Source organism: Takifugu rubripes, chromosome 21 (genome assembly GCF_901000725.2).
Source record: "Takifugu rubripes chromosome 21, fTakRub1.2, whole genome shotgun sequence".
NCBI classification, from domain to species: domain Eukaryota; kingdom Metazoa; phylum Chordata; class Actinopteri; order Tetraodontiformes; family Tetraodontidae; genus Takifugu; species Takifugu rubripes.
The window spans coordinates 8,044,683-8,055,487 of record NC_042305.1 but is presented as its reverse complement, the minus strand read 5'-3'; positions in this window follow the sequence as shown (position 1 = coordinate 8,055,487).

Here is a 10,805-nt window from a genome sequence, read left to right as displayed (position 1 = left end):
CATGTTCAAGATGTTTTACCACTTTTACATTTAAAGGAAATATCCAGGAACAGATGTGAGACATTCTTAAGTTTAGTTAGTTTGCCATAATAATAAGATGGGTGGGTAGTTGGATGGGTCTAAAAGCTTCTGACCATCCAAACGTTTGGCTGCAACCTTTTCACCTGAGCTCAGAAATGGGAGACCCTCTGTCACTTCATCCTGTTTCATCCCGTGTCATTAATGAGAGGGATCTTTTTGTCAGACCGTGTGATCAATCCGTTACACTTCCTCAGTCTCTGGGTTTTTCCGTGGGTCAGTTTGAGTGCAGCCGTTACAGTAGCAGAGAAAAAGCCAAAGCCGTGACACAACAGCGTGACCTCAACTCTCCCGAGTGTTCTCCAAACTCAGATGAGCCGCTGACGTGGATCGGCGGTTACTCAGAGCACTGGGGGAGCATCGGTTTGGTTTGCTACAAAGTGAACTTGGGTGTGAGATTCTGCTGCTCTCCAAACCACCTCGAGCCTCCTGAAATCAGATGCAGCTGGGTCGTGCGTAAGGTTCTTCCGCCCTGGCTCCTCCCGGCTCTCAGCCCTGCTAGTCCAATCAGACGCAGACGGAAAATTACGATATGGCAGAGACAGTTTTCTGCTCTGACGGGAGCTGAGGCTGAAACATGTCCTTTCTGTGTTTAACACTTTAATGGTCGACAGGCTGTGTGTGCGTTCATCTTCACACAACAAAGGCTGATGTAAATTAACAAATGAAAACTGTACATTTGTTTAAACCAAGACTGAGACTTTTATAATGTGATCGTTTTTGAGTGGAATGTACCATCTCCAAGCGGCGTTTGTGAGGTCATGAACCAGGAATGAATGGTAATTTTTATTAGTCGATAAGGGACAGAGTTTGATGCATAAAAAGGGGCTCAGTAAAAGCGTCTGTCAGCACAAACAGCGCTGCTGCCGGATCGCTTTGTGTTTCTAAGGGATTTCTCTGTTGGCACAGGGGGAAGTAAACACGGCCCGTCGCCTGATGGACGCTGTCCTGTTCTGCACGTAGACCCTTTCACTTGGCCACAGGCCAGTCATGAGCCAGCATGGCCAATCAAAGCCCCCTTTGATCAGAATTACCACACAATGGTGACCCACATCACAATGTCGCCATAACGACCTGGAAGCCGCGTGCACGCTGAGCCGAAGCTTATTGGAGCTCGAGACCGGTCCGAAGGCTCTGAATCCTCGACAGTGAAACCAAACAGGGTGGAAAGTAAAACACACCACATGGTGCAAACTGTAATCCTGAGTCAGCCCAAAGTCTGGAAGTCGCTTTTAGCTCATCGAGTAAAAGTGTGTGTGTGTGTGTGTGTGTGTGTGTGTGTGTGTGTGTGTGTGTGTGTGTGTGTGTGTGTGTGTGTGTGTGTGTGTGTGTGTGTGTGTGTGTGTGTGTGTGTGTGTGTGTTACTTAATTCTGTAAACGGCATGGAAGTTTTGAATTCCAGACAGAGGAGAAAGTGAGGTCGGTTCCCGTCGCTGCTGGAAATGAAACACATACAAAGAATGCTGACTTTTTTTGTTGTTTTTTTTAATAAAACTGAGGTTTTTCTTGGCCAGAGATGTTTTGCAGCTGTATTCTCCTGAATACAGTACAGCTTTACACTGACAGTCCCAGGTTCAGAAAAATTACATTTATGGACAGAGAGAAACTGTTGTCTTGTCATTGATTTACTGTAACAGGGAAGAGAAAACCGATAACTACAGTTAAAGCCGCAGACAAAAGATATTTGGGTCGACAGGCATTTAGTTGCCTACTTTCCAGGATTCAAGGTTTTCCAGGATTCCCTTCCACCTTTCAGTGTCACACAACTGTCACTTGGGTGAAAACCACTTACAGAAGACTGGATATCTGGGACAGTGGGCTGGATCGGACCCATCAAATCATCCCTGAGTCAGCCCACATTTCATTCACCTTTGGCGCTGGTGGTGACGATGACGACGTTGGACTCACTGTGTCTGCACCTATGGGTGAGGAGTCTCACGCTGAAAAGCCTCGATGTCATGGCGACGGTGTCCTCACCCTGTAGCATGTTCACATGCTTCTGATTCCTTCTGCTGCAGCTCACAGAATCAAAAGGAACTTAAAATACATGGCAGCTATGTGTGGCATGCCCAAATAAACAACACAGGCTTCCTTGAAAGGGTTCTGGTGCAACTGGAATTTCTAAGAAGCGAAAAGGGGACACTGGCTCAGTCTACCTGCATCACTGCTCTGTAGATGTAGACTTTATGGCAACACTTCCTCTATTATCCACAGTAGAGCTGCGTAAACATTAGTTTCACAGGTTTAAATATGTAAAGTTGGCTAAATCCTGTGGCTTCATTATTGTACTTTGTCTTCCTGGATCATTCTATTCTCTAAAAAAACATTAAGCCGACTGGATAAAAATAGATTTGTTTCTGGTCACCACTGTGAGGCCTAAACTGCTTTGAGCGAGTGGGTGGGAAAAAAGCAATTCCCAGAAATAAAGTAGTAGAGTAAAACAACAGGAAAGTTGGTGGGAAGTACAGAAAGGCCCTATTTTACTGTGACTGTACAGGTCCAACATGTTATTAGGAGGCTTTGCAAGGAATATCCGTGACGCTCCTTCAAGGGGACTTCTGAATAATACTTGAGATCTGTGCGTACCGCTGGTGGTTTGATGTGTGGATTTGGTGGAGTTCTTCCCACTAAAAAGAAGGTTTGTTGGCTGGCTCTTTATCTGGCTACTCACTGTCATCAGCATCATCTGGCACTAACTTTTCTCAAAGTCCTCCCCATACAAATCCAATATTCAGGATTCTGTGATGTGTGAACACTGGGATGTGTTTAATGGTCCCTCTTAATCAGATTCTCTGATTCTTTTGTGGGGAAAAACATCATGTTTTGCTCCCAGGACATGATTTCCTTCACTGTGATGCACACAACTGTGCAAAACGGCCTCAAATCACATGACCTCCGAGCTGGTTGCACCAGATTCTATTTGCATTCATTTTTCCCCAGATGCCAGCTTGATCAGATGGGCTTTCGGTAATTTTTTAAACTGAAAATATTTACTTTCCTGCTTTGCATCCTGGATTCAAAGAGAATGGTGTTTCATTGGGGGAGGGGGTTTGTTTTTATATGATGAGGTAAGAGCTGACAGGCCGCTGACAGGCAAATTCGGGAATTCAATGGAAGTATGCTTTCATTGGCTAAACCCTGATATCTCCATGGAAGTACCCGACAGGATAGGGGAGGAGGTCGAGAAGCTGAGCTGCCATCTGCTAACACATGTATTTCACAGGAATATGTCTTCCTCTTTGGGGTTTTCACAGATGCAACATCCTGTAATCTAAACATTCAAAACAGTTGGGTGACCAAACAGGAAAAAAAGCGTGAAAATTCCCCAAGAAGGCAATCAGAGCTATTTTTAGGATGAGCGTAATCACAAGGAAGCCATCATGGGGACAGCTTTTAAGCAAGTCTGATGTCTTAATACAAGATAAATGTCTATTTTGGATCAGAGTTGTTGAGAAGGATGTTTTTAAATGTGGGAAATGAATGATAATAAGCACCACTCTTACATTTCATTTATTTGAACCCTGTGTTACAACGCTGTGTCCACTTTTACATCATCTATGTGTCACATCCGACATCCAAACATGAAGTCTCTCAGAAGGGCATCCATGCAATCTTGTTCAGGCTTCTGAGGTCTTCAGTGATGATCAGGGGGAATTTTCCAGCGGAGTGGCCCTCACATGTGACTGGGTACATACTGTGTGCAGCCATGTTTACTGTCAACCTAAACCTTTTCCGTGCTTTGCGTCACTCCGTCACATGAAAATTGAATGTAGGTTTTCCAGTTTTACACACACGAAGAGTCTGGACGTTTTATCATCTTTTATGATAATTATTAAGGCATTTTCCACAGAAATAAATGTTTTTTGTTTTTAACTTTCAATATTGAGAGCAATATTGGTTTAAATATCTTTAAGTGGTTTGTTAGCAACAATGCTGATTCCTCCTAATCCGCTTTGTGCCATCGTTCTCTGGAATTCGATGAGTGGACTTCAACCACAGAAAAGTGCTTTCAACTGTGTTATTTTCTAAATTGAGCAATAAAGTGCGTTGGCTGAACCTTCAGGGAGTGGCCTGCTCTCCATGGGCGTTTTCTAAAAGTACAACATGGTCTACAACTTATAAAATGTGAGCACCCTGCCGGTTCAAGGCTATCTGACTTCGAGTTACGCGACAGAGGGCTACAAAACGAAGGTCAAAACTCCAGCAGAAATGTACTCACGAACAAACACCATGACTTTGACCATCCAGCAGGAGCGCTTCGCCTTTGCCGGGATGGCCACCCGCAGCACGGAGCCCGAGGTCTTCACCTTCGAGCAGGCGCCGGCTCAGGCCACCGCCGTGCGCTCCTATGTGCCCATTCGGCCGAAGAAGCGTTGCACTCGGGTCATGTACCCCGCTAAAGTCCGCATGCACCTTCCGCCGCCAGAGAAGAACCAGGCCAAGCGCTGGTTGGTGATCCTGTGCCTGGTGGTGCTGTGGCAGATCTACACCGAGGAGCCCAACGCGGAGACGCCGCTGGCCACCGCCGACGGCCCGGTCAGCGACTGCCAGGGCTTCCCCTTCAAGTCAGCGGAGGAGAAAGGCGACTTTCCCAGCAAAGCCGAACTAATCTCCGGCTCAACACCCAGCTCCGAGGACGCCAACTCATCCGACGCACAGATGGTGCCGATCGTCACCTGCTCTGAGCCCCAGGAGAAGGCGGAGAGCAGCCGGTACGAGCAGCAGGGGAGCGGCGCCGGGAAGAGCATGGTGGCTTTGCTGGTGTACCATAGACTCGGCAGCGACAGCTAAGACTCTAATCCTTCTTCAGGGTTCGAACTTGTACCAAGTCGGGGATGATCCCGAAGTAGCTTCAAGAGAGCACCGATGCGCCCTGTGCAGCGAAGCCGAAAAGAAGCGCCGACTTGCCCCCTGAGAGCGGAGATGGAGGGTCGGAGACGGGACACGGGGGGGAAAACGGAGAAAAACTGTGAACAATTCTAAAAAGCCTGAAACTTGAAACCAAGAAAACTTGAACTTTTATCTCAGTGTGACAGAATAATCACACAAATGTACTAATGCAATAACGCGCCTGTGCGAGAATGGTGTTTAAAAAAAAAAAGCCTAAAAAGAAAAGTCGTTACTGTAGGCTGTAAAGCTGAAACTGTTCTTCTATGTTGTGTTATGTCTTATTTAGTATTTATTTTATTTACTATTTATTGACTCATAATTTTAATAAAAAAATATCAACATAAACTGCTTTTTGGCTTTCAAGTGATTGATTAATTTCATTGTTGGGAGGGATTTGGATATGATATTAAACATATTATGTTACATTTTATACATTTCAGGATATGTGGCACAATAGCTTCATTGCAATGGGGAAAAAAACTGCATCAATTAAAGTTTCTAAAAATCTACAGTGCTGAAATAAAACAGCTGCCTTTAACTTCATTTCAAACCTCTCAGAGTTGTTAATGTTAGAAAATAAAACTAAACATATAGGACAGGTATTGTGGCATATTTGACACAAAACTAAATGTTCTCTCTCAAGCTGTGATGAAATGATTGTGCCACACAGATCTCTAGAAAATCGCTGCTGCCTGAGTAAAAATGCTCTGCGAAACAGATTAAATCTGGTTTCACAGGAAGGAAATCCTTAAAATGTTGAGTTACAGTTTGACACCAAAGTGTTCCTTGCAGGAAATGTGTCCTCTGCAGAAGTGCTTTCATTATCTTCACTCCTGCCAGACCCATCAAATCTGATGTATGCTGAGTGTGGTGATGACATCACATCTGAAGTGATTCGACTGTTGTTCCAATGATGAATTGCTGCATTCCTGTGCATCCGATTGGAAATCCCTCAAGATGAGGCCACTGTTCCTCCTTGCATTCGATTGCAGAAACACAAATGGTTGTCAGATAAAAATACATGGGTGTCAGTGAGACATAGTGTTTGAGATTTTAAAACAAATCGAGGGCATCTCTGCAAACAGAACACCGTAGAAACAGAGGCGCTTTGGTTCATTCTGAGCAGCCATGCAGAGAACGAACGCCAAATAAACAGTGGTGAGTTTCTTTGATCGCCAGCCTGTGTGTGTGGGAGAGAAAAGCGTTTTGTAGCTAAAGAAAATCATCTGCTTCTTGTTATATAAGTCTGACCAATCAGAGATCTCTCACTAATCGACACACTGATGACGTCTGTGCGACCATCAAACAGTCTAAACAGAAGACACTGTCAGCAGGAAGGTTGAGCTTTATCTCTGCAGAGATCCGTCAAGAAAAATGTTTACAGACTTGGCAAGAAGAAGAGACTTTTTTCTCATCAAGTAAAGAGATAGTTGTTTAATGGTGACGTGGCCACAACTTAGGTTATTAAAATGTCCACTAGGATTTAGGAATAGGCCAGGCTTTTGTGGTTTATGTGCAGAAATCTTTCAGCAGGAAGGAAAATGTTATTGGAGTTTGATGTTCACCCATGTGTGTAGCTATGGGAACCAACCACGTTGACTGACTGTGAACCACAACACCAATCAGAGCTTCGGCAGTGTTTCAATCGTGCCACGTGTTCACGTTATGTAATTTAAATAAAGAATGTTGCGGAGCTCAATTCTCTTGTCCAAACGTGCTGGAATCGTATTCACTGAGATGCTTTCATTGAGTCATAATGGTGGTCCAGTGGAAAATTACAGCAAAGTGATTTATTCTCTTCAAAGTTTTAGTAGAATTAGAGATTAAATGATAAAGCTAATGAAATTAACCTATTTGTTCCTTATAAATTGAATTTTTTTTTATTGTGGTACAGTGGGACCTCTACTTACAAACGTCTCTACATGCAAAATTTTCAGGTTACGAAACGTGTCAACGGGAAAATATTTCCTCTTCTTACGAAAGAAATTTCAGGATACGAAAGGTAAAAATACGCTACCACTGCTACTCGCAGCTCGCGGAGTTTAGCGAACGCAAACATGCTTGTAGCTGCTCTGCCATTGGCTATCACCTAGCATCTTCCTGTAATCCCATTGGCTAGGAGGGACGTCAATATGTACAACTTTGTGTGTATCCCAGCGTCTTCTTCGTCTTCGGGATTTATTGTGGGTGTTCGTATGTTTGTCCATTAGATGGCGGTGTTACCACAAGTGTTAGCCTGTAATGAAGTTCATTTTGTTCCTGGAGAAGCCTTGCACTAAATTCCTACATTTATTGTGCGGTAATCTAATTCTAACATGTATTTGTTACATGTTTTGATGCATTTTTATGATTTATTTAAAAAAAAATATGTCCGAATTTTTGGGGGCTTGGAACGGATTAGGGCAGAGGTGTCAAACTCAAATACCCAGTGGGCCAAAATTCAAAACTGGGACAAAGTCACGGGCCAACATTGATATTTATTGAAAAAAAATCTTCCTCCAGTTACAACGCGGAACCTTTTGTTATGGACCCAACCTAGTTTTGCTCAACAACTGAACATGGAACAAGCAAAGCTTAACACAATACAACATATAATTTATTATTGCACACATTCAAAATCGAAATTCAAATAAAAAAAAAACATCACTGGCATTCATTTCTTCTCTTTTAAATTTCAACAGTAATCTTTTTCCATTGTAAGTTAATGTAATGTAAATGTAATGCCTTTTCATCTCTTCTACTTTCTGGCACCTTTGAGTCATTACCAGGTATTTGTGCTTGTCTTGGTGTTCCATTTTATAGCGTCATCTGTTGTTGTTCTCCTTGTAATGCACATTGGCTCCACATACAAGACAGGTAGGTCTCTCTTTTACATATCTAAACAGATATTCTGCCTCCTACCTGTTCAGGAAGGTCTTATTTTCTGCCTTTCTTCGCTAACCATGTTAGCGAACCTGGTCGTATGCGAGCGCCCCTAGTGGCGAAATGTATAACTGACTTATGTGACCAACGTGATCACATAATCATCATGAAATGCCTTCTACAAGCATCTGTTCTCACATATAAAGTTATTTTAGCACTGAGGGGCTCGGTTATTCACAGGATTTACTGTACAGTTTTCTTGTATCATGTATCCAATAATTGATGCTAATCTTGGAAACTGCAGGTCAGAATGAGCAACTTCTGGAGACGACCTCTGGAAATGTATTTTCATTAGAGGTCATATCCATTTGATGAGTTTAGGTTCCAGGCTACAATTTTGTGGTGTCCTTTTACTCTGTGAGGGGGACACGTGTTAAATTAGCTTTATTTAGAAATTGTATATGCGTGGATGGTGAAGTTAATATAAACGGTGATGGTCAAAATTTCACAACCAAGCATCCTTTTAAATGTCTCACCAAACAGCCGCATGACTTCATATTTAAGGGCTACGTTATTCTTCTATTTTTATCAGGATCGTCTGAATAACAGGCCGACATCACTGAAGGTTAACCGCAGTGTGATAACACGCTCAGCTCTGCAGGCATCACAAGTGTCAGCCCTCAACACACACACGCACACACACACACACACACACACACACACACACTGCTGTAATTCAGCCTAACCGCGGCTAAGTGTGTTTCTTTTTGCAGTAAAAGAAAACCCTGACTGCTCACGTGTACTGCAGAGGTGACCTCAGTGACCAGCTGCTGACAGGAAGTCATCCCACACACACACGCCAGCACACCATAAATGTGCTGCAGGAATCTCCCTGGAAACTGTTGTCGTGATAGCTTTTTACACAAATGAGAGGCTACTGCAAACACACTCCATCTGCTGTGAACACACTAAAACAAACACACACTGCAGCAGCTTGTGTTTGTGTTCAATCAAATGAAAAGTAGATAAACACGAATGCACTTTTTTTGCCACGTTAGATATCTTGCAGCATTGTTTTGGTGGTTCTTGCAGGGGAACTAGAGGGAAGCAGATAAGATAAGAAGGAAACAGAGGAGCTGCAGGCAAAAACCAGTTTACCCACTTTTTCTTTCTTCACTCCTGCCCGTGCGTTAATGCTGCAACTTGTGTCATCTTCCCACCCATTAACACATTTGGATCTTTGTCGAAATTGGTGCATCAACTACTGACTACATGAAGCTAGAAAGAATCACAACCAGCACAATATAATGGGTGTTAGGAGTTCCCGAGTGTTTGCCCCCCCCTTCTGTTTTTTGTTTGTGTGTCTGTTTACTTCCAGGCTGGGCAGGGCTTCTTCCAGCTTCTCTCCTGTCAGGCGATCAACACACCTTTAACTCATCTCCAGCTAATCACCCACACCTGTCTCCTGCTTTAAAAGCCTGGACCACTTTCGAATCATCGTCAATTTGTTGTTAACCCCCCGTGGTACAGCCTGGCTCCTGTAACTCTAAACGCAAGTTTGTTTCGTGATCCCTGTTTCCAGTTCTGAACTGATTGTTAGTCTCTCCCGCAGATCGCCTTTCGGACACCTGTTCGTACCACCCAGCCTGCTCCAGTTTGACTGTGTTTGTCTGCCTCCAGCACCACTTGGTTTTGCCCTGAACCAACTTTCAGAAAATCTTAATTCCAACCTCACCCAGTCGAGTGTGTGTTGGCATTTGGGGGGTCTTGAGTCGTGTCTGCAGTGCCCAACAATGGGGTTATAAAGTTTAGGCAAAAGTTGAAATATGATCACAGAAAGTCATATAAATACATCATATCAGGAGTCGACGTGATAACTATCATACTTTATTTCTCCAAATAAATATATATGTAATAAAGTACATAATATGTGTTTTTTTGTATTTTAGTTGACAGTATTATATCGAATTACTTTGTTGTAGAGGTGTACTGGTCTTCTTTCACTTATTGGATTATAGATTATTTCACATTGACATTTTCATCATATTTTTCTACATGGAAATGTATTTTACCTATTTAAAATTACTAAACTGGTTTATATTTTAATCAAGGCTGGAGAAAGAAGGGTTTTTAATAACAGAAGCTAAAGGATCTTATTTTAATTGTCACAGTGAGTCAAGCAGGAAGGCCAATAAAGAGAACAGAGGACAAAAGGGTTTTCCACTCTCTCCGCACCTTCTCCACCTCTCCAGGCCCTCCTCCTTTTTTCCCTGGAAATATTCAGGCTGTGAGTCATTGCTGGCAAGTATCAAGTACAAACCGGAGCAGAGCGGAAAGAGGAAGCTGATGAAGGAGGAGACATGACAGGGCAGGAAGGGAGGAATGATTTTGGAGATTCCCATGAAATATCTGAGGAAAGAAAAGAGGAAATGAGGGTTTCTCCATGAATCAAAATCCCGTTAGTTGTAGCAGAAGACAGCAGAGTAAAGTAGACAATAAATCCACAACTGCTAGACAAAATGAAGTTATTTTGATAGTATTCTTAGTATTTTACATTAAACAAGTTTATTATATTTGTGAAATATAGATTCCATTATCCATCTTAAAAGTTCTTTGTCAGGTCAGTTATCACATATTTAGTTACTGAATAGAAATGATTTAAATTGTGATGTTTCTGCAATAAATTGGCATTATTTGTGGAAAGAAAGGGGGAGTAAAAATATACAGTGATTTATTAATCTCTCCAGAGATTGATTTATGGCCTGAATTGGACAGTCATGTCTGTCGCCCTCAGAGTGAAAACCACGACATTAGAAAACTATTTGGAATATTTGTGTAAAGGGCAACACCTTTAACTCCACTGGAGTGGAGCTCCACTCAGGTATAAACTCTAGCCATACATGACTGTTAGCGTGCCGCACATAGCAGAGGGAACAGAGGCATGATGACATGATGTGGCACACCTCACCTGTGGC